This window comes from Choloepus didactylus, chromosome 9 (genome assembly GCF_015220235.1).
Source record: "Choloepus didactylus isolate mChoDid1 chromosome 9, mChoDid1.pri, whole genome shotgun sequence".
In the NCBI taxonomy this organism is placed as follows: Eukaryota; Metazoa; Chordata; class Mammalia; order Pilosa; family Megalonychidae; genus Choloepus; species Choloepus didactylus.
The window spans coordinates 1,742,689-1,769,945 of record NC_051315.1 but is presented as its reverse complement, the minus strand read 5'-3'; the positions used below and the strand labels follow the sequence as shown (position 1 = coordinate 1,769,945).

At 47.0% G+C, this 27,257-nt stretch overlaps 1 long non-coding RNA gene across 1 annotated transcript; it reads left to right on the top strand.

Moving 5' to 3' along the window:
• Positions 1–1,271: 1,271 nt before the first annotated feature.
• Positions 1,272–19,353, top strand: LOC119544051. Its single transcript, XR_005218739.1, has 3 exons — positions 1,272–1,378; positions 3,216–3,324; positions 19,220–19,353. It is a non-coding gene; the product is annotated as an uncharacterized LOC119544051 (long non-coding RNA).
• The last annotated feature ends 7,904 nt before the right edge of the window (positions 19,354–27,257 follow it).

Below are 27,257 nucleotides of genomic sequence, written 5' to 3'. Positions count from 1 at the left end.
AAAAAGCTCAAGTCTCTAGAAAATAATATAGTTGAATGTCACACAATTTTGGAGATGTAAACATTTCTTAAGTGGTACATAAAAAGTGCTAATCACAAAATAAAAGATGGATAAGTAGGAGCTCATTAAATTAAAATTGCCTGCTGATTGAAATATACAATTAAGAAAATGAAAAAGCAAGTCACAGGTGGGAGAAAGTAGTTGCAATACATAACTCAAAAAATAAAACATAACATAAAAAGGGCTCATATCTAGAATATAATTCCTATGAATAATTCCTACAAATTAATGAGGAAAAATTTATACAAAACAAATAAAAATTGAACAAAGACTTCACAAAAGAGAATACCCAAAGGTTGAATAGGCATAAAAAAATTATCAACAGCATTTGTCACCAGGGAAAAGCAAAAAAAAACCACAGTGCAAAATCACTATATACACAGAATAGCTGAAATCAAAAACTTGGCCCAGTTGGAAAGAATGTGGAACAAATTATCACTTACTTCACTTCTAGAAAGAGTATAAGTTGGTACAACCACTTGAAAAGCTGTGTTTCATTCATATGATAAAATCTGTACATGGAAGTTAAATGAAATAAACTACATCTATATGTGTCAATAGAGATAGATCTCAAAAATAGTGCTGGGGCAAAAACAAACAAACAAACAAAAAGATGAAGAACAAACCATATGGAGTACTATCATTGATTTAAATTAAAAACTCACAGAGATAGAAACCAGTGACATATAATGGTTATGGTATGTTTGCTTGTGAAATTACAAAAGCAACTACTGGAAAGACATAAATCATGTTTATAACAGTAGTTGACACAGGGGAGGGAGGGGAGGAATGACATTGAGGTGGGTGATTAAAAGATTTGAGTTATTTTGGGAATGTTTGTTCTTTAAAATTAGAAGGATATAGAAAACAATTCTTTATCCTGGGTGGTAGGATATGTTTGCTTATTTTATTGTTCTTAGAACTTGACTTGAAACACATCCCCAAAATAAATGAAGGAATGAAAAGAGTGGGTTCCAGTCTCCCCATTACCTTTGGGAGCCCCCCAGTGCCGTCTCCTCCTCCACGTGGACCTCCATCACTGCACCTGCTTTAAACCTCTGCTCTCTCCTCCTGTCCCAGGTTCTGCTCCGAGCATCACACCTGGGATCTTTCCTCTGGACTTGCCCCTCAGTTGCATCATCCAAACAACCTCTCTGACCTTACATGGGCTTTTAGGACCTCTTCCTGCACAGATCCAGGTCACAGGGCTCCTCCTGCCTGAGGCAGAAAAATTGGATCAACTGGGCAGTGTGCTCCCGAATTTGGGACTCCAGACATTGTTCGTGGGAAAGCCTGAGGGAAGAGGGACCAGCTCCAGGTCAGTGCCACTGTTTCCATTTGGGATTGTTCCAGATTGAGCACAGCTCAAGAGGAGCGATCCAAAGCCAGCAGACAGATTGAACCCAAGGTACATCTCACCTCTCATCTGTGCCAAGGAGCATCTTTGTTAGCTCTGAGAGAACACTTCTGTGCACCCCACTTCAGCCAGGGGCCTGGAAGCCAGGGTTAGTCTGATGAAAACATCCCCCTTGTCCCCCAGTATGAGACCGCATAAAACTCTCCACCCCTGTGCTTCCTCTTTCTCTAGACGCCACCCAGCAGTTATTCTGGCATTGCCTTTACCCTTCTACCTGGTGGGGGGTTAGTTTTGTGTGGTTCTGACGTCCATCCGATCTACTGATTCTTGACATGGACAGGCCACAAATGACACTCTTTTGACACCAGACTGTGGAGTAAACCTCAAGTTTGGAGAAATCAGTGAGATTTCTACCAGAGACAAGCAGAGCTTTGAGAGGAAGCTGCAGTCCAGAGGCAGGGATTTGTCTGAGCCAAAGTTGAGACGGAGACGCTTGGGGGATATCAGATCACAGAGAAACTTCTCTCTTTGCTGGAGTCTAAGACCTGTGAAAGAGGATTAGTGGAAAATCAGGTCTGAAAGACAAGTCAGGGTCCATTTTGGAGATGTGAGAATGTTACTCGAAGAAATTGGCCCTTTCAGCTGTTGACAGCACAAACCAGTGGAAATTCCATTGCAAAGGAGCAGCACTGCGGGGACTGAGTGAAATATCAGTGCTTATCAAATAATCTTCCCAGACTACCAGGAAACAGGCACATTATACCACCTTACACAACAAATGACTGTGGTGCTTACTCAGGAAATTGCAAAGTAACCACGGGGTGCTCCTCCAGGAGTACCCACTTACTTGTCTGTGCCTCAGGAAAGATCTGACTGGGACAAGTGTTTACTGTCCTTGAGCAAAGCTTTGGACAGCTGCACTTTGGCCCTTTCCTCTCCATCACTCCATGTCTTCATTCCACCTTCTTTTATTTATTTTGTATTTGTAAATGATCTACAGACACAGAGTTTAGTGCTCACAGAGCTTGGCATTCTCAAATTGTTCTCAAGTGGCAGAGTGATCAGCAAGTCACAGACACAAAGATGAGAGCCGCCCTTCAGACAACCTGGAGAGCAGTGTATGCCAGGGTCCTTGGAACTAACCACCTGTGCCCTCTGACCCACTCCATCACTTTCTAGGAATGACCCTAAAGAAACAGCCCAACAACACAGGATGGTTTGTGTGCAGTGCTGCTCCCAGCATCAGTGATCATAAGATGGGATGGGTTGACAAATTATGAATCATTCATATAGCAGAAGACTACGCAGGCTCTAAAACTCTAAGAAACTCGGATAACGTAGAAGTGCTTCTGATGAACTGATAAGTGAAAAGGTAACTACACATAAATAAAAGTGTGCATATATATATGTATGCAAAAACTGTGATCCCACATCTGTGAATTCTGTGTAAAGATGTGCCAATATAAGACTGGAAGAAAATATCCTTGTGTGTTGACATGTGGTTGTCCACCTTACAGACACTTAGAGAACTTCGATTTTCAATTTCACCTTTTTCTACTTATCCAGATTTCCTACAGCTGAAGGCATGTTGGTTTTATAGTCAAACACAAACCGTCTTGTTAAAAAGGAAGAATAAAGCAATAACATTTCACAGCTGTTTGTTGGGTATTTAAGGGAAGAAACAGAGTGAATGAGAAAGTGAAAGGGAGGGGGTAGAAAAAAGACCAAAAACTAAAACAAAAACCTGATGCCCTTCAGAAAGGAATGATCTTGTTTCTTTCTGTCCTGAACGGTGCAGGCAAACCACAGAGCCTGGGCTGGAGAGAAAGATGATGCCATGTTGCAGTGCAGGGGTGATCTCAGGGGCCGGGGTCCCATCGGCTCCACACACCAGCCGCCTTTTCCAGGTAAGCTGCCTGCCCTCACCCCACGGGGTGGGGCCCTCACGCTACGGGGCCCTGCGATGTGCCCTGGCCAGCTGGCAGGGTTCCAGATCCCACAGGCAGCCCCTGCATATGTGGGTAGCTGGGAACCATTCACATAACCTCTCTAAGTCTCTGCCTCTTTGATGCCCTGTAAATTAAGAGAATGAAGCATTCTCTGAAGCTCTCCCCCCACCCTCTCTCTCTCCCTCTCTCTCTCTGTCTCTCTCTGGTGTCTCCTACAGAAAGGCTGAGCAGGATGTGAATTCTTTTTTTGAGCCTGGATGCTGTTCTCTGGCCCCAGCTGTTCAATCCAGGTGTCCTTAGAGCCAAAATTGATAGCTCAGGTGCTGCATGTGGTGTAGGCAAGGAGGTCAAAGAAGAGAGTCTGGGTGTGCTTTCTTCTAACTTGCTCAGCTATAAATGAGATAATTACTCTCAAACCCTGTTGGAGCCCACAGCACCAGCAGCTGCTGCATTTCCGGGGTGTGAGGTGACACCCTGCACCCCCAGTCGCTTCCACATGCTGTGCTGCCTCTTTGCCCTCTCTGGGCACTGTCCCTTTGTGCATTCTTTTGCAGGGGGCTTTGCTCTGTCCCCTTTGCAGCAACCCACACTACTGGTGCAGCCTGTCCCATCCCTGTTTCTCTGAAAGCCCAAATGGAGGCAATGGGGTGCATAGATTCTGCAGGTCACCCCTCACTCTACCCCCTCCACACACACACACACACACACACCGAGGACCCTGGCCAAGTTTCTGGGCACAAGGTGGAGGAGCTAACCCACTCTGTCCCTTTGCCTGGCACCTTCCCAGCCCTCTCATCCAGAGACAAGGAAAGCCTCCGAGAGGCAAGGTCTCCTAAGGGCATGCAGAGGGAGTGCCCTCCTGGGCATGCAGCTGCTGTTCCCAAGCCCCAAAACAGAACTGGAACCAACCAGGATTTGGAGGGCTTTAAGCACATTCCTTCAGGAAGAAGGTAAAATGGGGACAGAGGAGGCATGCCTCAGGAACAAAACGCCCTTCCTGAGCTGTCCTGAGCTGATGGTGCAGGGTCCCCCCAGCCGTGGGTGGTCTCTAGGGCTCAGCACCCACCTGCATTGACTGTGCACCCCAAGGCCCTTCGGGGGTTAGAGACACGCTCCCTGTACCCCAACATGCTGGCAGCTGGCGGCGAGGCAGGGAAGGCTGAGCCTCTTGGATTATCTGGCAAACGAGCTTAATCACAACCATCCGGCATTCCTGATTAGGCCATGAGAAGGATCATTCGGGCTTTTGAGGGGAAAAGAGGTTTGCCTGAGAGGTTTTTTGCAGGGGTTGGTTGCAGTTTTTATTAGCTGAGATGTCCGTGACTCACAGGACACGGTTGGAGACAATTCCCTGTTAAATCCCACTGCCCTGACCACAGCATCCGTGAGGTGAAGAAGTTTGGAGAAAACAGGGCACGGAGAGGTGGGAGGGAGATGGGAAGTGGGGGATGGAGGGAGGCTGGGCCCCTTTGTGTGAGCCTGGTACACACATCACCTGCTCACAGCGCCGGGTGCCTGATGAGCTGGGGAAATGCAGTCTCGCGTGCTTGTGTGCTTCTAAACACTTGTTTTTGAGGTTTTCCACTTCCATTCCAATCTCGTGCTCAACATAAACATTCATAGTCATATTAGTAGCTATGGGTGGGCTCGAGGGCCAAAAGGCATGTGAATCCCCACTCTGCCATCTGATCTGTGTCGTGGCAAATTGAATCTCCCCCATGTTCTGAGTCTGACACCAGGTGGGGGCCTGCCCAGTACCCTTGGGGCTGAGGTGGCTCCCAATCCAACTCCTACAGCCAAAAGGAGCAAAGAAATCCATTGCCAGGACACTGTCCACCCAGACGTTGAGGCTGCTGTGAACTGACTCTCAATTGTCAAAAAATACAAATGCACAAATTCTAACCCCAGCTCAGATCCTAATCCTCTGTATCACCTCGGGCAGACTGTGTGTTCTCTCTAGACCTGCCTCAATATCCCCATCCACACAGGGCAACTAAAAATGATCCCAGTTTTTATGTCCAATGTCTCTTTAAATATAGCCCCTCAACCCCTGCCCCCCAAAAAGAAATCTGTTGTGAAAGACTGTAAAATCTTTTATCTTGGTCTTTAAAATGGCTATAAACAAAAGAGAAATAGGTCCTCCAAAATGCAGGGTCATCGGTCCTCTCTGGACTGATTTCTTGATTGGTCTCTGAGTATTGAAAGTTTCCTGTAGGACAAGGTCAGATGGACTAAGTGTCAATGAGATGCACAAAGCAAAATGTTCCCCCATGAATTGACAGTTCCTTCTTTTGCTTCCTTGCATCTTCAGGAAGGGGTGGTAGACCCAGGCGTGGTTTGTATCCTCTCCATTTCCCAAGTGGGGAGCCCCTCAAGGCTGGTTGACCGCATACTGGTAAATTGAATCAATCCACACTGAATGGCTAATTTGTTCAATCACCAGTCTGCAGATTACCCAAACCATCTTTAAACGTCATTAAAGTATCCAGCAGCTTTTTCTGTTGGATAGTTTTTTTTTTTAATTAAATTCAGTTTTATTGAAATACATTCACACACCATACAGTCATCCATGGTATACAATCCACTGTCCACAGTATGATAACATGGTTATGCGTTCATCACCACAATCTATCTCTGAACATTTTCCTTACATCAGAAAGAACCAGAACAAGAATGAAAAATAAAAGTGAAAAAAGAACACCTAAATCATCCCCCCATCCCACCCCATATGTCCTTTAGTTTTTAACCCCATTTTTCTACTCATCCATACACTAGATAAAGGGGGTGTGATCCACAAGGTCTTCACAATCACACTGTCACCCCTTGTAATCTACATTATTATACAATTGTCTTCAGGAGTCCAGACTGCTGGGTTGGAGTTTGGTAGTTTCAGGTATTTACTTCTAGCTATTCCAATACATTAAAGCCTAAGAGGTGTTATCTATATAGTGCATAAGAATGTCCACCAGAGTGACCTCTCGACTCCATTTGGAATCTCTCAGCCACTGAAACTATTTCATTTCATTTTGCATCCCCCTTTTGGTCAAGAAGATACTCTCAGTCCCATGATGCCGGGTCCACATTCATCCCCGGGAGTCATACTCCACGTTGCCAGGGAGATTTACACCCCTGGGAGTCGGGTCCCACGTAGGGGGGAGGGCAGCGAGTTCACCTGTCGAGATGGCTCAGTTAGAGAGAGAGAGGGCCACATCTGAGCAACAAAGAGGTACTCAGGGGGAGACTCTTAGGCACCATTACATTTAAGTTTAGACTCTCCTCTGTGGTAATGAGCTTCATAAGGGCAAGTCCCATGCTCGAGGGCTCAGCACATCAAACCGCCAGTCCCAATGTTTGTGACAACATCAACACCAGCCCAGGTGAGGATGTCCAACTGTTGGATAGTTTGGCAGGACCTAAGGGGTCTGTGGGAGTCAGGGAAATGTGATTCTGGGCCTCCCACTTTCCTGCCACCCCTCCGTGCCCCCTCTCTGAGTCTGGGCTAGGTCACGTGCTGACTCCCCTCTTTTGACTTTGCCCATCAGAGCATTTCTCTATGCCCCAGTTCCCTCCAGCATCCCTCGGGCATCCAAATGGAACATTCCTTAAGATATCGGTAAGTTGATAAAAATCATCACATCCAGTAAGAACAGCCCCAAACTCCATAAAGAGTTGAAAGAAACAAGTTGCTGACAAATCTGTGTATTTTCTGTGGTCACTGAATTAGACATTTGGCAAATTGATTATTTACTTAATTGGCTTTCAGTGAATTGGGAGAACAGCCCAGAACGAGGGAAAATGAGGTCTGGAATGTGGGGGCAATGGGGATTTGGGCCTAGAGATAGGAAAGAGAGAGGCTGCAGGAGCAAATGTGGCCAAGAGCCTGGGGTAGGGGGAGCCGGGGGAGAAGAAGTGCAAGGAAGGAAAGGAGAAGTTTGCTGCAGCCACAGCTCTTTGCAGAGGCAGAGCCTTTACTTTCCAGAAAATTTCTTCCCTTCCTTTACCTCATTTTAACCTAACCCAATCCTGTGAAGGAAGGCAAGTGTTTTCTTCCCATTTGCAGATGAGGAAACTGGCCTAGAGATGGGATTTTTCCAAGATTATGAAATCAGCACTTTACCAAACTTAGAGCTCAGACCCAATTCTTTAGGCTGTAAAAGCCATGTCCCTGTCCATCTCAGGTGAACTGACAAAGAAGGCTGGAGGGACCCGAGGACAGGACCGTGATCACCTAATTCACCACCATGTCCTCAACGTCTCACACAGAGCAGCTGCACCGCACGTCTATAATGAATGAATGAATGAGTGAATGATTGATGTCGATAGTAAAATTGATGGTTCTAGAACAACTGACATACATTGAGTGTGCCAGGAATTATCACATTTACTCTACAACCATATGTGGTTGATAAAACTAAATCCGTTCTGCAAAGAAGGTTTAGAAAAATCAGTGGGCTTCAGGTCGATCCAGCAGGCTTTGCAATGAAGCATAGAGGGCTGAGAAAACACTGGACGAGGCAATGCCTTCCCCTGAGGCAAACCGCAGAGTGGCTTGATTGCGAAACAGGAAACCGCATCTGTAACCCAAGCCCTGGATCCTCCATTTATACCTGGATTTCTGGGCCATGTGGTTCAGATATTCAGGGAAATTTTCAAGGGCCGAGTATGTGGCTTGAGCTCTATAGGGGTGTGTGACGGAGGGCTCAGCCCTGGGGTTCCAGTACCTCCCCCAAGGGTTCTGATCCTCTCCCCCTGCGCTGCTTCAGCTCTGCTTTCCCTCTCCCCTAGAAACCAGCATCTGTTCCCTCCCTTCAGCCAGCTTTAGGTGCAGCTCTGATCACAGCACGCTCAAGAGCCCCTGAATACCAGGGAGCAGAGGTTTTCTCCAACCCCAGCCTGCATCAGAATCAACTGGAGGTCTTGTGAAAACACAGGTGCTGGGTCCCATCCTGTTGTTCCTGGCTCCATAAGTAACAAGTTCCCGGGAGATGCTCAAAGATGCTGCTAGTCGGTTGCTGGGAAGGGTGAGGCTTTACATCAAAGCCAAAGCCTGCCTCCCGGCCTCCACCTGCTCAGGAACCAAGTACCCACCTGCCTCTCCTGCATTTGTCCCTGTGAGTCCCCTTAAGCATGCCAGCTGTATAACTAAGGGCTGCTCTGTGCTTTCCTGCTCAGCGTATCTGCTCCTCAGGCATGTCTTGGCCTGGGATGCCTATCCTCCCCCTTCCCCTCCCCCGGAGCTTCTCTGCACATCCTCCCTGCTCCAATCCACCTGCCATAGGAAGATTTTCCTGTCCTCCCTTGGCAGGACATGCCCATTCCTTTCTTGCTTTGAGCATAGCCCACCAATTCCTTTTAGGCACTTATCCATTCCTATCTTGAATTCCAGTTCTCGAGATCTATAGCTCACCTGCCCCACTAGAATGGAGGCTCACAGAGAAGCAGTGTCGATGATGGTTCAGAGCCCAGGTTCTGGAGGCTGGCCGGGCTTTTTCATTTCTCCCTCTGCTTCCCATTAGTGCACCTTTCCCTGCTCCACTCAGCCTCTCAAGGTCTCAGCATCTCATCTGGGACATGAGAGTAACCAGTATTCCCATGATGTTTTCAAACCATGTCGGCACATCCTTCAAAACTCTTCCCATCAGGAGCTGGACTCCCATCCCTTTCTCCTTGGATGGGTCCAGCCTTGGTGAAGAGGCACTATGTGATTCCTAGACCAGGTCATAAAAGCCTGCACGGTGCTCTTTGATTAGAAAGCCCAGCAACCCCACGGAGATCCTACAGGGCTGTTCCAGGTGACAGCCCCAGCCGGATGTGGGAGGGAGGGGGCTCGATTGACACCAACTGCAACCATGAGACACACTGAGCCAGGAGTGAACCCGATGAGCCTACTCAGTCCCACAACCACGAGGGCTGATAACTAAAGGATTATGGTTGACTCAAGCAAATCAGGTGATTTGCTATGCAGTAATAGAGAACTGAGACAGTATTTTGCCTGCTTATTTTAAAATACACATGGGCCAATTAAATATGGTAGCACACTCCAAGCACATGGAGGGCTCTTCATTTGACTGGTGTGCATGGCTGTTGCATCACAAAAACCCCATGAAATTTGGGGTATTGTCTACATGTCTCCTTTTCTTGCTTGCTGTTCCACACAGATGTTCAGGTCCCAACGTCCATTTGTCAACAGTTTCTCCCAAGTGCAGAGGCAGCAGGTCACCTGGCCCCTCGACTCTGAAGTCTAATTAACTCCATTTAACAAAAACTCCTCCCCCTCCCCTCATTTTCTTCTTCACCAAACAAGGTCTATAGGGTGCCTCCATTTAGAACTTAAAAAGAAATCTAAGTAAGTGCTATGGAATTTTAATTTGATAAATAACTCATCTGATGAGCCATTGGTAGTTACACCCTATGCTGGTTTGGATATATTATGTCCCCCAAAAAGAGCCTGATATTTTAACCAAATCTTGTTGGGTTGAAACTTTGATTGAGTGTTTCCATGGAGATGTGACTCAATCAACTGTGGGTGGGACCTGTTGATTAGATTATTCCCATGGGGGTGTTACCTTGACCATTCAGGGTTGGTCTAAATTAAATGACTGGAGTCCTGTAAGAGAGCTCACAGACAAAAAGAGCACAGAACAGCTGAGACTTTTGAGGACATGCTTGGGAGCTGACAGAGAAGCTTGGAGACATTTGATCTGCTAGCCCAGAGTTTGCTCCAGAGAAGGTAATAGAGGAACCCAGATGCTTAGATGCACAGGAACTGAAGAAGCTAAGAGAGACCCAGAGACATTTTGGAGAAAGCCATTTTGAAACACAACCTAGGAGCATAGGATCAGCAGGTGCCAGCCACGTGCCTTCCCAGCAAACAGAGTTGTTCTGGACGGCATTGACCTTCCTTCAGTGAAGGTATCCTCTTGATGTCTTAGTTTGGACACTATGGCCTTGGAACTGTAAATTTATAACCAAATAAATCCCCTTCATAAAAGCCAATTCATTTCTGGTGTTTTGCTTAATGACAGCATTAGCAAACCAGAACACTCCTCTATGAAAAAAAAATAGAAAGAAAGGTCATCATTTCCAGAGTTAGGAAGTGATTCCTGTGAATTTCCTGGGTTAGCCCTAACCTGGCCTGGAGCCACCTGTAATGAAGGACACCGGAAGTGGGAACATACACAAGTAATCAGATTGTTTTCAATGGAAACTCATTTCTCCAAGAGGGAACGAAATGGGCTCTTCATTTCCCAGTCTACACTGTCAGTTCTGGTGTAACAGAGCCACATGCGTTTTTGTGGAGGGGTAGAAGGATGGGGTTGAAAACTGGCTCCCTATGTCCTGAATGCAAGAGGCCTCTAGCTTCATCCATGCTCTTCTCCTTACATGTTTCTGCAGAAGAATGCTTGGAGAACTGGCATTAAAACCTGGGGAAACCTCCAACACACCGAAACACCAACAGGACTGGAAAACAGAATGCAGAGAGCCACACATGTTTCCCATGTTGGACATGAACACACCACCAAACAGTTGAGAGGTTCAAGGATGACAGGCAAATGGTCTAGAATGGGGAGAGTCCCCTGGGGTGATGAGGAGTGCAAAGTCCTGCATTCTAGTCCAAACTCGCTTCTAGGTCCCATTCATTAAAAGGGACTTGAAAACTTGAATTGTACAGAGGAAGACCATGGCAATCATGAAGGAATTATAAATCAGGTCCTAAGGAAAGAAGGGGATGTATGCAGTTGGTCCATAGGAAAACGTGTGGCTGGGTCTTTCATATTTCCTGCAGACAGGGGGAAGAAACACGAGCTGCTGTACAGACACTTGAGATGTTCATCAACTGTAGAATAAGGTCCATACTGGCAAGCAGGAAGCATGTGCCAGGCCCTCTTCAGCTCAGCATTTGCATCAATGACTAGGATGGAGGTGTAGAAAACTCTCGTGTGGAGACCTTGAGTGGCAGGAAGCTGGATGGAATATCTTGGTGGACAGAATCAAGAGTCAAAATTAACTTGACCAACCCAGAGAAATGGAAAGAATTTAACAAAATGAAGGTCCAAAGAGGAACTCTATGGGCCTGAATGTGTCTCCCAAATCCCACTGTAGAGAAGAAGGCAGGTGAGAAGTTGGAAGTCTGGGCATCCAAGCAGCTGAGCTAGCAGGCATCTTAGGACTTCAGAGAAGGTTAACGAGGCCTTGGGATGAGTCAGTAAAGATGCATTTTCAGAATGTGTGTGCAGTTCTCCCCTACTCAGCACTGCTGGGAGCACAGCCCTTTTAGTCCCAAGTTTCAGGGGCTATAGGTCTAAAGAGACAGGAATTTCCCAGAGTCTGGGGCAAGGCAGCTCTGAGCCCATGAGGCAGTAAAGATTGCCTTCCATTGTGCTTAGGGTGGGCAGAGCTCATGAACAGTGGGGGTGCAAATTGCCGCTCCAAAACCTCACTTAGGGATCACCCAAATCCAGTTTCCCAAACAGACCAACAATCTTTCTTGCTAGTAGCATAGCTTTAGGAGCATAACATTTCCTTGCATTTAACTTTCTGCACTGTCCTATATAGGGCTTGGAAACATCAAAGGAGCACAACTTCTGAATTTCTCACACATTCAGGGCTCCTTTAGGGGAGAATCTCAAGTCTTTGGGGAGAGGGCTGGGGATGCTCACTGTTAAAAAACAATGCATGTCCTGCACTTTTAAAAAATTGGTAAACCTGATCTCACAGTCAGGTCTCCACCAAGCACTTGCTCCTTTTAAAAGGTGACTCTTTAACCCAGCATCATCTGAAACTTGATAGAAGACAGGACATGCTTTTAGAATCCATAAACAGGGGAAAATGAGAACTGGGATTTCAGGAACTTAAAGGAAATTGAAGGGCCCTGCCTGGGAACTCTTCATTATTCTATTGGACATTGCAGCTTACAATTATTTTTAATGACTGAGTAATGGATCCAAAGTGGTAACATACTAAAATTGCTTCACAGGGAATAGGGCATAGTGCATATTTGAAGAAAGACTAATTATTTCTACCTGGAATGCTTATGACAAAATTTAGACACATTGATCTTTTTGAACTTGGCCTGTGAGATGGAGTGCTCTTTCCTGGAGATGTGGATGGCAGATAGCATTTCTTTAGAGAAGGTTCGTAGTGGGCTCTGAGGACTTTCCTATTGTTTAGCCACTCTTATGAATGCTGGGGAGAATGCAACAGAACATTCTGGGAGACCACCTACAGTCTGAATTCTCAAAGAACATTCCTCCCTGCTTTGGGGCCCGAGAAAAGTATGGTGGGGCAACTTCTCCAGGGGGATACAGTCCACGCAGAAATTGGGTCTAAATACTGCAGCAACATAAAGTCTCTTGAAATATTTTAAAACAGAGGTTCAAGTATTGTTTGAAGTTGGCTCTTAACCCTGTTTAGGATTTGAGCATTTTGAGAAATGACCCATCAAGTCGAGGCTTGGTCTTTGCAAACGATTGGGTCATTCCATGGGGCTCTAAGACCATCAGAAATTCAGCTTAGAGACCATTACTTGCCCTCCTGTCCAAGAGCTGGGGGCTGCAGATATGCTGCTAGGATTTGGGGACCTCACCAGGGCACCCTGGGAGCTCCATGCCCTGGAGAGAGGCTGGCTGACTGCCCCTGCCCCTGATGGAGGGCACGGATGGTTCCAGATCCTGACACAAGCTCCCTCTGCCTCTGCCTCTGAGTGAAGAAGGTGGTCTGGGGTCTTCCCAGGGAGACTGACCAGGTTGTCAATACCCCACCACCTGGACGTCTCACCTGCAAGGGTTCTACATCGTTGCTGGGCAGGTACCAGCCCTCAGCCAACCCAAGGAAGAAACTTCTGGGTTTTGCCTCCTCCATGGCAAGCTTGATCAGTTTTCCTGACTGGGGTCTGTGGAAAGGGAAGGCGAGAGCACATATTGTATTCCTTAACTGGGTCTGGCAATACTTTCCACTTCTTTCCAAGAAGCATGTGTAAATAGCATGTGCTGCAGATATGAATCTATTTGTCTGAATTGTGGTGGAAACACATCCCTTTCCCTTACTTGCTTTGAGTAAATTCAATTCTGGCCCCAAGCCTCCACTTGGACAAGGAATCCAGGATGAGTCAGTAGCCGGCAAGCCTTGGGACTCAGCCTGCCCTGGTGCCAGCCCTCACCTCTGCTCCTTCACCTGTCTGGTTCTCTAAGAACAAGAGTGCAGTGCTGATCTAGGGGGTGCTGCCGTACCCCTCCCCTTTTCAGTCCTCTCTGCTCACCTCAAGGCTAGGGTACCACTTGTCCAGTCTCTGAACGCTCCCAACCAGGAGAGATTTTCTTTAAATCCTATTTTTTATTGTGGAATATAACATACGTACATAGAACTGATAATTTTCCAAGTGCAATTTAACAAGTAGTTAGTAAATTCCAAAGAATGCTATGGGTTACAGTTCCATAGTTTCAGTTATTTCCTCTTATTGTGAAATATAACATGTGCAAAAAGGTGATAACTTTCAAATTATAACTTATTCAGTAGCTGAAGAACAAATTTCAAAGAATACTATGGGTCATAGCTCCCACATCCCGGGTTTGGGATGGGGATTGGGGGCAAAGAGCTCCATCACTCTCAAGAATCCAGAAGGACTTGGAGTGCAAAATCGGGAATTAGCCAACATACTTGTTGTCTGGTCTCCATTTGATACCAAGCAATATTTTTCTTCATAGCATTTATTTATCACTTCCTGGCATTGTGTCATGTACTTACTGTTTTCTCTCTGCATTCTCTACTAGAACATATGCTTCGTGGTGCCTGGACTTTGTCTGTTTTGTTCATTGCTGTATCCTCGGTGCCCTGCATAAGCCTCAAGTAATATTTCTGTAAAGAATGAATGATGATGGAATTCTGTGTCCAGGCATGGAATTCCTTACACATGCAAGAAAAATGGTCAACATGAATAGAAAGCCTGGGCCATGAAATGAAAAGTTAAGCCAATGAGCAACAGCAGAAAGCAAACTGAAAGATAAAATTGAACCTTGGCAGAAACAGAGATGATTCAGAAAGAGAAGAGAATGTAAAAAACAAGGAAGAAAAAAAAGAAGAAAAATCTTCAATCAGTAGAAAGAGAGGTATGAGAAGATATTACATCCACAAAAAAATGTGCAAGATAATATGAAAAAGAAATATTCAGATAAGAAATAGTTCTTAAATATTAAAAGTATAATCACAAAATAAAAGGAAGGGGGAGATAAAGGCCTGGAGAAATAATAAAATTTCCCAGAATATAGACTCTTATGGCAAAGAAGATAAAAATCTGAGAGGGAGTGCTTGGGATAGAATCATGTCCCCCACAAAAGGTGTGTTCTTGTCCCAACTGCTGTTTCCATGGATGTGAACCCACTTTTAAATTGGACCTTTGAAGATGTTACTTCTGTTAAGGTGTGGCCCAACTGAAGCTGGATGGATTTTAATCCAGATTACTGGAGCCCTTTATAAGCAGAATGAAAGTCAGGTGAAGAGAAGAGCCAAGGGAAGCAGGCAGATGCTGGAGCCCAACAGAACCCAGAAGAGAAAGGAGAAGACACTGGCATGCATGTTGCCATATGACCAAAAAGCCGAGGCCCAAGGATGCTGAACTCCACACACTTCTGGAGAAAGCAATGCCTTGCTGACTCCTTGATTTTGCGCATCTCCTAGCCTCAAAACCATGAGCCAATAAATCCCCATTGTTTAAGCCAACGTATCATATGGGATCTGTTTTAGCAGCCGGGAAATTAAAACATGGTGCATAGAGAACACTGTGCACCAAGCCAGATGTTTCAATATCCAATTAGTGGAAAGAAAGAAAAAACAATTGACATTATTAAATCAGAATAATAGAAGACATTTCCCCAAAGCTGAAAACCAGCCATGAGTCTTTATATCCAGGAATCCATAGGGAGTCAAGCCCAAAACATGAAAAGAAAAGTCATACGTAGACACACCCTGGTCAACTTTCAGAGCTATGAGGCTACAGATACCAACTTCAAAGATTCCAGAGAGGAAAAACACAAACAAAAACCAGATAAGCTATAAATGAATGATAAACTGGAAGCAGACCTCTGTGTTTTTTTTTTTTTTTTTGCCCAGCCAGGCCATCAATCCAGTATGCAGGTAAAAATAAATGTATTTTCTAACATCAAATCCCAGAAAGCTTATCTTCCATGCACTCTTTTCTAGGAAGTTATGTGAGGATGTAGTGTACTCCAGTAAAGCAAAGAGGAAAAAAAACCAAGGAAGAGAAAAAATGGGATCCATTAAACAGTAGATCCAATCCAGAGTGGAAATTCTTGTATGAAAATTGTGTAGAAGACCTCAAGCGTAGCCATGCCAAATTCAAGTGCTTCAGCAAGGAGATGTCTGAGAAAATATGGACAACATAGAGAGAGGATGGGAAAATGTGAGGTTATGATATAGACATATGATTCTGTCAACACCAACAACCCACAACAGCAAAAAAAAAAAAAAAAAAAAAAAAAAATCCCACAAGGAATTAGCAACTCAAAGAAAAAGAAAACCTTGTCTAATAAAAACAACAGTCCAAAATTAAAGCAAACCCAAAACACTAAGTGATACTGGTTTAAAGCAGAAGATATTTGCACTTGATCCTTATAACACTCCTATTTGAGTGACATTGGACCTAGAGAGAAGTCAATGTAATGCTAACCCACTATCTGGCCTGAGAATGAAAATATTGACATAATCATCATAATAACTTAAATGTGGTTTATTATTGTTTAATTTTAGAATCAGCCTATGGACTGAAAACATGAGGATCTGGTTGTGACTGTGTATCAGATAACTGTCTTAAACTATGTAAAATGTAGAGGCAAAACTATATCTGATAGAGGGTAAACAAGGCAGAAGGAAGGGAGGGAGGAGGGCAGGGTGAGGATGCTAACATCCTCCTCTAACATAGAGGCGAGTTGCCACTGCATAAAGTGGATTCAAAAGGAAGAGAAGTATTGTGTTGTCTTTTTCTTTCAAGTTACAAATATGTCAGAAGAACTGCAACTAGTGACTTAGCTTTCCAACTTTGGCAGAAGCGGGTGAAGGTTAGTGTAGTAAGATAAATCTTGGGGAGCAAAAGTTATTGTTCAAAGATGATTAAAGAAGAAATAAATGTAGGAGAAGAAGTAAAAACAGAAATAATAGAAAGAGGTTGCCTTGGGCCGTGGGGCTGGGCTTGGGGAAAAAGGGCAGGTGGCTGTTGCTTTCTATTATCTAGTATCTACTGTACAATTCAATCTATTACCATGTCCCTATATTACATTGCTTAGAAAAAAAGCATTCCTTTTCCTCTGTTGGATTTGCTGAGACTACCCACTTGTCCCCTCTCACACTAGGAGTGCCTTCCGATCTTACATAATCCAACCACCTCCTTCTCAGGGAGCTGAACACCAAGGGATGATTGCTTTCGTATGGGTGGGGTGAGGGAAAGAAGGAGGCAGGAGGAGGGGGTGGGTGCTGAGCAAGGCCCAGACATGTAGAGACACATGTAATAGTTTTCTGGTCGATGGTGGCCTGAGCCCTCAGCTGAGTTTTGTCATTGGACGTTCTGCTGGGCTGACAAATTGAGATTTTTGGTGTAATTGTAATTCAAGGTCATTTTTACCCATCATGATTCATCATCTCCTATGCCCTCCAGATTTGTCTGCCTCCATTTGGAGCCCTTCCAATTCACCCCCTCATTATTGTAAGAGAAATCAAATCATGCTAATCCCTCCTTAGAAAAAATTTGAGTTTCCCCATAAGACAAAGTTCATCTTAATATAACAAACATTTACTGAACTATGGTCCTGGGGATTCAGAGAGGGCAGCCATGATTCCTGCACTCAGGGAGCTCATGGTCTAGAAGAAACAGACAGACAATATGTACAACACATAAATTCAGTGCTATGGAAGAGGCAGATGGACACAGAGAACCAAGGAAAGCATCTAGGGCTTTCCCAAGTGAAAAGGGGAGAAATGTGTTGTTTGGCCTCCCCAGCATCCACTCCCCCTTCTTCTGCTAACAGGACCCACTTTTCCTTGGGGTAACTGCTCTTTTCCCCATTCATGTGGTCTTTAAGGTGCAACCTCTACCAACCCTGAGTAGATGGTCCAGCTTGGCCAATCGTGATAACCCAACCACCTAGACAGGCCAGAGGCCCGAGCAAGGTTCATTAGACCCTTCCTTGGAATTAGCACTCAAGCGTAGGACGAGAGACGCTCATTCCCCACTGGGGGTTCTGAGCTGGACTGCTGTGAAGCTGAGCCTGCAGTAGCTGCACTCCACTCTGTGGTTGCAGAGATGGGGCCAAAGGTAGGGAGAGCAGAGCTCAGGTCTGGAGAGAGAACCACTGGACTCAGCTGTTCCTGAAGTTCTGCCCACCCATGTCCATCCAGCTTCATGAGGCAGCAGGCTCACGTTAGTTGCTTAAGCTATGAGGTGTTGATTTATTGTACTTCCAATGGAAAGAGTCCTAGAATTGTGGCTTGTTTTCTTTTTCTAGCTGCTAAAACAAATATTATATAAAGGGTTGGCTTAATGACAGGAATTTATTGGCTCATGGATTCAGAGGCTAGAAAGCTTTTTTCCCCCCAGGGTCAGTATCTTCTGGCCGCCATTCCCAGGGTTCCTTGGCTTTTCCATCACATGGCGATGCATATGGCGGTGTCTTCTCTTTTCTCCTCTGGGTTCTGTTCACTTCCAGCTTCCAGTCACTCCCTGTGGCTTCTCTCTCCATGGCCTTCTCTATAGAACTCCAGTGATAGGATGAAGACCCAACCTGATTCAATTGGGTCACATCTTGGCTGAAGTAGCCTTATCAAAAGGTGCTGTTTACAATGGGTTCACACCCACAGGAATGGATCAAGAGTAAGAACATGAACTGGGGGGACATAGCTCCAAGTCATCACATGTCTACTGCAACATTCCATCCAGTAGGTGATGAAGACTGAGGAGCAAAGAGCGTGGAGTAGAGAAAGAATGTGACAGCTACTTACGAGATTGGACCAACAGATGGACCAACTCTCCAGTTCTGGACTGACAGACTCACGGACAATGGGACCCTCACTGGGTGAGGGATCACAGAGGCAGATGAAGTTGGGGCACAGAGGGGAGTTGCATTTTGGACATGCTCAGGGTGAAGAGCTTTCAGGATATCCACTTGTCAGAGGCAGGAGAGCCTACAGGGTGGAATCCAGCCTGAACCCACACTGCCTGGGTTTGAATCCCGGCTCCTCAACCTTTCAGCTGTGTGACTTTGGGCAAGTTTACTAACCTGTCTGTGCCTCCATCTCCTTTTCTGTGAAAGAGGCTGATCATAGCACCTCCTTCCTATGGTTGTTGGGAGAATTAATATGTGCAAAGTGCTTAGCACAGTGCCTGGCCTGCAGTATGCTCTGGGGGTCAGCTTTCTTGTCCAGCATCTCCGCCATGCAGAATGTCAAAGCACTCTTGAACATTCTGGTTTGCAGCTGCAGAGACACTGATGTGGGGTCATCAGGCAGGTCCCAGCAGGAGCAGACAGGCGAGAGCCTCCAATGCGCATCATTGGCCTGCTTCCCCAGCACCCGCCGTTCCTGAACCCTGACTTCCCACCACTTCAGATCCCCTGCCTCCTCCCAAAAATGCCATGCTTTTTCCCACTTGCTCCTTGCATCTTCCTCCCCACCTTGTCCATGGAGACTTTCTACTTATCCTCCAAGGATCAAATGTCCCCTGCCCCGGGGGGCTGTCCCACAGATGGATGGCTGAGCAGATCAGACCCTGGACCCCAATTCCACATTCAGAGACTCACACTTGAGGCCTTGTAGGAATTCATCTTCATGTGTCTTTCTTCCCATTCCACAGGTCCTCAAAGCCAATGGTGTGCCCCATTCTTCCACTGAACCAGCATCGCATGGCGGTCATGAGTTAAGGCTTGGGAACCCACAGATGCCACTTCATGGCCGAGAAGCCCCTGAACCTGACCTTCCTGACTCCCAGATTCCCTGTCCTTAAAATGGGAATAACACCCACCATGGAGGATCATCAGAGGAATAAAGGAGCTAAACGTGTAGAGCAAGTGTTCAATTGTCAGCAGCTGGCATTACCCATCTCAGTAGCCCTGGCACACAACAGAGGGCCTGGAGGGAAGTGTTTAATTTATAAAGCTCAACAAATTTGCCTTGAGAAACAAGGGGACACATCTCCTTTCTGAGAAATGGGGAGACTCATCTCCTCCCTAGACCCCCCTCTACACAAGTCCCCTGGGCAGGTGACCCTCCTCACGGCCAGTTCAGATGAGTCCCTTCAGATAGATTCTGGATCCTCTAAACTCAACTCTGCTCTGGGACCTTTCTGTGGGTGCTCTTGGCTCACAGATAACTTGCCCAGCCTTAGTCCTTCGGAGCTTTGACTATAACCTTGAAAGTACATAGGATCATTCTCCCCATTTCACAGATGAAGAAACTGAGATTCCAAGAGGCACAGGACTCCCCGAAGGTCATGCAGCTGGCCATGAGGGGTGTGGTCTCTTTCATTCTTTGGCACTGCCCTCTTCACTTGAAGGACGGATCGCACAAGTCCGGCTTGGCCAGCTCCAGCCCTAAGCCTGCCAGCTGGTCACTTCTCTGGAAAGTGCAGCAGCAACTTCCAGCCAGAATCTCCATGCTAGAGAGTAGCAGGGAGGCCACTGGGGAGGTGGGGGACAGGACTGCCGCATCTTAATTCCCAGAGAATGAGGGTCACACTCCCCACAAGCCCTGCTGTTTTCAAGGAGATGCGCATATGGGTAAAAAGACTGAATTTCTGATGAGACAGATTTCTGGGAAGAGAATATTTCTCACTTTGATGTTTTTCAAGCAGGAAGAAGTTGGAAGCATGCTAGGTTTGCACCTTAAAGAACCTCTAGCTTTTAAAAGTTCCATTTTGTGTCTTTGACTTACTTTAGAGAAACTATATAATCACTTCAGCTTTCTTTCCCCCTTCACCTGTGCCTCTTTCCCCCTCTTCTCCTCATGATTTCATTTCCCTTTCTTACCCTTTTCCCTTGCATATCCCTCAACCCACCCACCTTTCCCTCATTTGTGCACAGTGATGGAGTCAGGAAGATGCAGAATCTGTTTTCCTGCAGGGGAGATGTGATTTCAAACCACTCACTTGCGAAAAAAGGACCAAGGGCTCTCAGCACTTCCCAAGTGTGCCTCGGCCTCTGGGGCAGGGGATTCCTGTGTACACAGCTCTCCCTCCCCCAGGATGCTCCCCGAGCCTGGGCAGCTGTGGCCTGGGCAAGGCCCATGGCCCCCCGGGGTTGTGAGGACCCAGGCCCCTTACACTCAGCTCCAGGCTGCCCGGGGCCACTGGGGCCTGTGCCTCCCTCCTCACCAGACCTGAAAGCTGCTTCCTTGGGGCACTCGCTCCTGTGGGCCTCCCCGGGCTTTCTCCCTCTGGGTGTTCCCGGGCACACTCACACTGCAGACGTATTGCAGAAAGCTGCCAGGGTGTTTCCCGCCAGTGTCCCCTGGTACAGCAGAACCAGGGAGGGGCAGACAGATTGCTGACCCCACCCACCTTTCCCAGTCAACCCAAGTTTCTATTTGGGATTATGGAAAAGTTATGGTAATGAATGGTGGCAATGGTAGCACAACATTGTGAATGCAATGAGCAGCACTGAATTGTATATTTGAATATGGTTAAAGGGGAAATTTTAGGTTGTATATATGTTACTGGAGTAAACATTTTTAAAAAAACCATAAGGCTGCAGCATAAACAGTGAACCTTAATGTGAACCATGGGTTCTGGTTAACAGTACCATTATAGAAATTTTCTTGCATGTGCCAACTAATGCAAGGTGTTAATAATAAGAAAAATCTCCCCATAAGATACACATGGATCTGAAATGGAAAAGAGTCTGGGAACTCATTCATTCATTCACTCTGCAGATACCTATTCAATGCCCACCCTGCTTGGGGCCCTGGTGACACAGAAGGAAAACACTAGGGTCTCATCCCTTCTACCCTCATGAAGTTCACATGCCCAAGGGGAGCCAGACAGTAAGCAAGAAAATACATTTATCAAGAAAATGTCAAACAACAATAAATGGTGTGGAGGCCATAAAAGGGTGTGGTATTAAGACAATATCAATGGTAAAATGCTATGGATATCAGTAAGGGTATAATGGCCTGAGAGGCATTAAAACAAAAAGGGGGTTATTAAGCAGGGCGCAGAGACTAAGCCTGAGTTGGTCAGGGGCTTTCTGACCAAAGAGATCTGAGTTGAAGCCTGGAGGGCATAAAGGAGGATGTATTGGGAAGATGCTCCAGGTAAAGGGAACAGTGAGTGCAAATGTCTGGGGGAGGTAGCAGGTGTGGCTTGATCAAGGGGCAGGGTGAGGCTGGATTATAGGAAACAGGGGCAGGAAAGTGTGTGTGGGAAACAGTGGTTCTTGATGGGCTCTGAAGGATAACCAGAGGCACAGCTCACAGGCCACCGTGGGCTCCAGTAAGGAGTTTGGAATTTATTCTAAAAGCACAGAGAAGCCATTGGGGAATTTCACTCAGGGAATGGCTTGATCCAGAGGCACAGCTCACAGGCCACTGTGGGCTCCAGTAAGGAGTTTGGAATTTATTCTAAAGGCACAGAGAAGCCGTTGGGGAATTTCACTCGGGGAATGGCTTGATCCAGTTGATGATTTTAAAGATCAAGATCAAACTGGGCCAGTGGTGTTGGATGCCACTGGGAGAAGATCTAGTGCTGTAAATAGCCCCCCCCCCCCCACTGTCCAGCGCGTGTCAGGTAAAGAGGGGCTGGGTTGGGGCTGCCTTGGTGCTGAGCGTTTGCTGGGCCTGAGGCTACGTGGACATCACACCCGTGGCCATCTCAGATGACCCCAGGGCTGGGGACCGAGAGAAGGAGAAACAAGGCTGTGGCCCTCTGAGCAATACCCACAGGCCTTCCTGCCTTCCTGGTATGAAGAGGAAGTGGCTTTGGTCTTCCAGGCTGGGAGATGTCCAGCTTCTGACCATCCCCTTTAGCCTCCACTTTCCAGGAGCCCCTCGCCAGCAGCATCAGACGTGTCCCTTTGGATCCCAAAGGCAGCGGTTGGCCTAACAGTGGTTAAGTGGAGTGGGGTGGCGGCAAGGATGGGGTGCTCTTCCCAAGGAGATGCCCTAGGCCTTCGGACATGACCAAAGAGGGGCCCCATTTCAGCTCAACCTCTTCCTGGATGATAACAACCACAGATGTTCAAAATGCTGCCCAGGAGTTCCCAGACAGACAGATACATGGACAAGAGCCCCCGTGACCAACTTGTCCCAAAGCAACCCCTCAGGCTGGTGGCCAGCTTGTCGAGGGCCTTCGTAGAGGAAGCTTTCTTTCTGAGACATCAGTCGTTAAAGCATCAGGGTATGAAGTGAACCTGGGGCGGTCACGGATGCCAAGACTGCGGATTCTCCACAGAGTGATAAAGATGTTGCCAGGAAGGAGCAACCCGAGATGAGGGCAGCTTAGGCCAAACAATAGAGGATGATGGACAGAACAGGGTCAGACAAGACGGGGACAGAAACCCCATCTTGACAACACTGGCTCTGCTAAAAAGAACCTTGCAGACATCAGGTGTAGTAAAATAGACCAAACACAAAGAGAAAAATATTGCATGATCTTGTTTACATGAAATAACTAGAAGAAACAAATTTCATAGAGATAGGTAGCAGATTATAGACTTCTAGGAGCTTGGGGTGGAGGGGAAGAGGGAGTTAGTGCTTAATGGCTGCAGAATTGCTGTTTGAGATGATGAAAAAGTTGGGGTAATGGATATTACAGATGGTAACACAATATTGTAAATACAATTAATACCACTTAAAATTGTACACTTTACTGGTCTGGACTCATTAGTTGCTCTCTGTATGTGGTAGTATTTATAATTATAATGAGAAACACCTCCATCTTTAGGGCATCCACTGGGTGCTTACCTGTGATAAACCTTTTTGTTTTTAATGAATTATCTCATTTAGTTCTCCCCACGGGTTAATATTTTGCAGATGACAAGGTTGGTGGCTCAGAGGAGTTAAGCAACTTACCTGCAGTCACACAGGCCAAGTCTGGGCTGGACCCAAGATCTGCCCTGCTCCAAAGCTTGTGCTTGCATTCTCCAAGCCTTAAGGAGACAAAGGTTGCAACATTCCCAATCACACATGCAATTCTCAGCAAATCCTTTTGGCATCATCCTAATTCACTGAGTGAAAATCCCCACTGGGTACGTTTGTGCACAGCTGCAGGGACTGGGTCAGCTCTGTGTCCCATCAGGACAGACATCCTGGGCTCAGAATCGGTGGATCACACCCCTTCCACCCAGGATGTTGAATGCTGCCCTTCTTTGTTCTGTGTCTTTGTCATTTTCTTTTGCTATCAAAGTAACACAGGCCTGTTATGAAAGGTGCAAACGTTATGGAAAAATACGGAAGGAGTCCATGTATCAGTCAGGGTCCCAGCAGAGAACAGATGGCTCATTGCAGGAGAGCTTAACAAAGGGGCCACGTACACAGGTGCAAGCAGGATGTGGGGGGCTGCGGGGTCCCTTTGCTGGTAAGGAGGGGCTGCATTACCACCCCCCAGGGAGGGGCTGGGGAGGGAGCTGTCACTTTGGCAGCCTTGGGTGTAGAAACACCCCTGGACAGAGCCACAATCTTCAGCCAGCTGAAGCCTGAGGTGACCCAGGAAGGAAGTCTCAGGATCTCTCTCTCTTCCCTGCTTCCCCACCTGTGCCGGCCTCCCAGAGCCCTGATCAGGACAGAAGGAGCAGGAATTGGGTCTGGTGGGCTGGAGGTGATATTCCGCTCAGTCCCCATGCCTCCATTCCATAAAGGTAGCCTCTGTTGGCAGCTGATGTATCTAAACACACTTCCTAACAAGGGACCACTTCCCCTCCTCACTTGCTAAACGGATTGTCCCTCCTGAGCCTTGCAGCCCCTGCAGCCACTGTCCTCCGTTCTGTAAGGAGTTGAGTGAGTCGAGAGAAGTCTTTGGTGGATCCACTTGGAGAATTGCAAGAATGCATGAGAATAACGGACACCAGCAGGATGTGAGCAATGTGCTGAGCCACGGAGCAGTGGAGGCAGCCCAAGCTAGGAAGCGGCTTGCTGGTTGCTGACCCCTCACGCCACCTCTGGATACCCCTCCACTTGCTTTCTCTCTGCACCTCCACACCCGCACCCATCGCCCCTGTGCATTCAGGGAGGGGCAGGTGAAGGCAGGTGCCACCAAGCCTGGGGAGTCCCGAGGGCTGGTTTACAGCCCTGGTGGGTCCCAGTGGGAGAGGCTTAGGAGGAGGCCACACCTGGGCAGGTAAAGCCTTTGAGGCTGGGATAGAGTTTTGACATATGCTGGGTGCACTGGGAAGCTACCAGAGCACTTCGGCAAAGAAGTCACATGCAATGATTTGGTTTTACTCATCACTGGCTTTGCTCATGGATTGGACATTGGTGGGGGGAGGGGGAAGGGAGCCGAGGAACCAAGATGACTGGGATTTGGGGCCTGAGCCCTGGAAGGCCACCACGTGGATAACTGAGACGGGGCAGGAGAGGGATGTGTTTGAATGGGGGAAAGAAGACCTGGAAACTAAGGTCTCTGCTTTGTCTTTGTAAAGTTTGAGAAGCCTTTGATATCCAAGGTGTCATTAAACAAATGAGTTTGATGCCCAGTCAAATAATCAGGGTGGAAGATGCGGTAAGATGTAGGAATTCTTGGCATCTAGACTCCAGCAGGTGGACTCCAGAAGGTGTGGACCCTGAGGGGCTCAGCTGGCTGCTGGACTTTAAGGAGGTTCTCCTTGCTCGTCCCCTCTGGTGTGGGAGTGGGTGCAGGACAGACCACAGAAGATACAGAAGCTGGGCAGGGGAGGTGGGAAGCTGAGGGGGTGGGCACTCTGAGTGGGTCCTGGATGCCTTGCCCCCAGGCATTTGGACAGAGCAAAGGAAGCAGAAGAAATCTAAGAGAAGGGAGACCAGGAACAGCTTCTGGGACATACGCCCAGCCTTTCCTGGAAAGGAACTCAGTGCTTACTGGGGCTCAGGACTCTGCAGTGAGTGACAGACCTGGGACCAAATCTCACACACCTTCTGGTGCCCATGTCCCCAAGGCCACCCCCACCACCGGGCCCCAGGCTATTTGGTTTTGTGGAGGGCATTTTTGCAGAGATGAAGCACCTGAGCGAGAAACCCAGCTGAAGGCTGGTGTGGGGTGCACTCGCTGATGGTGAGGAGGGGAAGGCAGCTGTGTGCATGAGGCCCCTTTGTGCAGCAATGCAGCATTTCCACTGCTCAGGGGATCCCCAAATGCTCACTGGCAAGTAGGGGGCTTCCCGTTGTAGATGTCAAGGGAGGGGCTTCAGCTTCTGCTTCCATTCTGGAACTACAGAACAGCCCTCACACCCATCCAAAGACAGAGATGTCTGAATAGGACACCAAGATGATAGCCCCCCTGGCCTTCCTGCTGCCAGGACAATGGGGCCTTCACTCCCAGTTAAGCTGGGATCAGGGAGGAGGGGATGTGGCAGCCCAAGCTGAGCTTCATTTAAGGGAGAATTTCATAGTAATCAGACTATTCATCAGGGTTCTCTAGGGAAACAGAACCAACAGGAGATATCTGCAAATATTATGAGAGTTTTATAAGAATTGTTATGCAACTATGGGGATGGACAAATCTGAATTCCATAGGGCAGGCTGCCAGCTGGGAACTCTGATGAAGGTTTTTGATGAGCTCCCCCCAGAGAAGCTGGCTGGCTAAGGTAGAGATGGAAATTCTTTCTTCTGACTGCCGAAGTCATGACTTCTCTTTTAATGTCTTTAACTGATTGGGTGAGACATCTCTTATTGTTGGAGGCAATCTCCTCCATTGATTGTAGATGTCATCAGCCATAGATGCAATCAAGTGACTGATGATTTAAATCCATGAGATGTCCTCACAGTAGCAATCAGGCCCCCATTGCTTGCTTCGCCAGGCAATTGGCCAGCATCACCTGGCGAAATAGACACATGAACTTCACCATCACACAGACCTGGGAGAAATGTGGTGGGCTTCAAAGGAGGTTGTGAGTTCCCAGATCCAGAGACAGGATCAGCAGAGCAGGGCTTTAGAGCTCCTTTCAGTCTTAAATCTCACGGTCCTCCGACCCCAGCCAGCACTCATTGCCCCATGTCCTATTATACACCAACACCCTCTCACCAAGGCCCCGGCCAGTGGCATCACCTGGGACCTGTTAAAGAAGCAAATTCTCTTGAATCCAAAGTTCTGAGGAGCAACTGGGAAATCAAGCTCCAGCCAGCCCCCAGGACTTCCGATGGCCCCTCAGTTGACTGCTCTTGGTTGAAAGTGTGGCCATCACGGTGCATGGAAAGTTTTGTCTCCTCAATCCATCTGGGAACCGTGATGCCTACAGATGATGAGAGACACTAGCCCAGACCTCTCCCCATGGAGCCTCTGTGGGTTCTGGACTTAACCATCCTCATCTCCTCAATTTTCTGCTTTCCTTTTCCTAAACCCTCCCTTTGGATTTGCCTTCTCCTCTTTTCTTTCATCTTCCCTGCAAGTGGGTTGGGCTGACAATATCCTTTCCAAATATTTCTGGGGAACAAAGTACTAAACAAGGTGTTTGTGAGCAAGTCCTTTGGTGGTTTTGCACATGTGTGTTGAAAATAGTCTGTAGTCCAGGGGTGCTACCGTGTTCTGTAAATAATGTTATTTTTTTTAAGTAAAATGAATACTCTACTTTTTGTTAATATAATATTTTCCTAGCAATTGTAAGCACAAAACAGTTAAAGTTTTCAGGGCCTGTGGGCAACCCAGACAAAATCATTGCTCTGCTTAATAAATACATCACATGAGATGGCTTTGCTGCCTCCTTCCAGGAGAG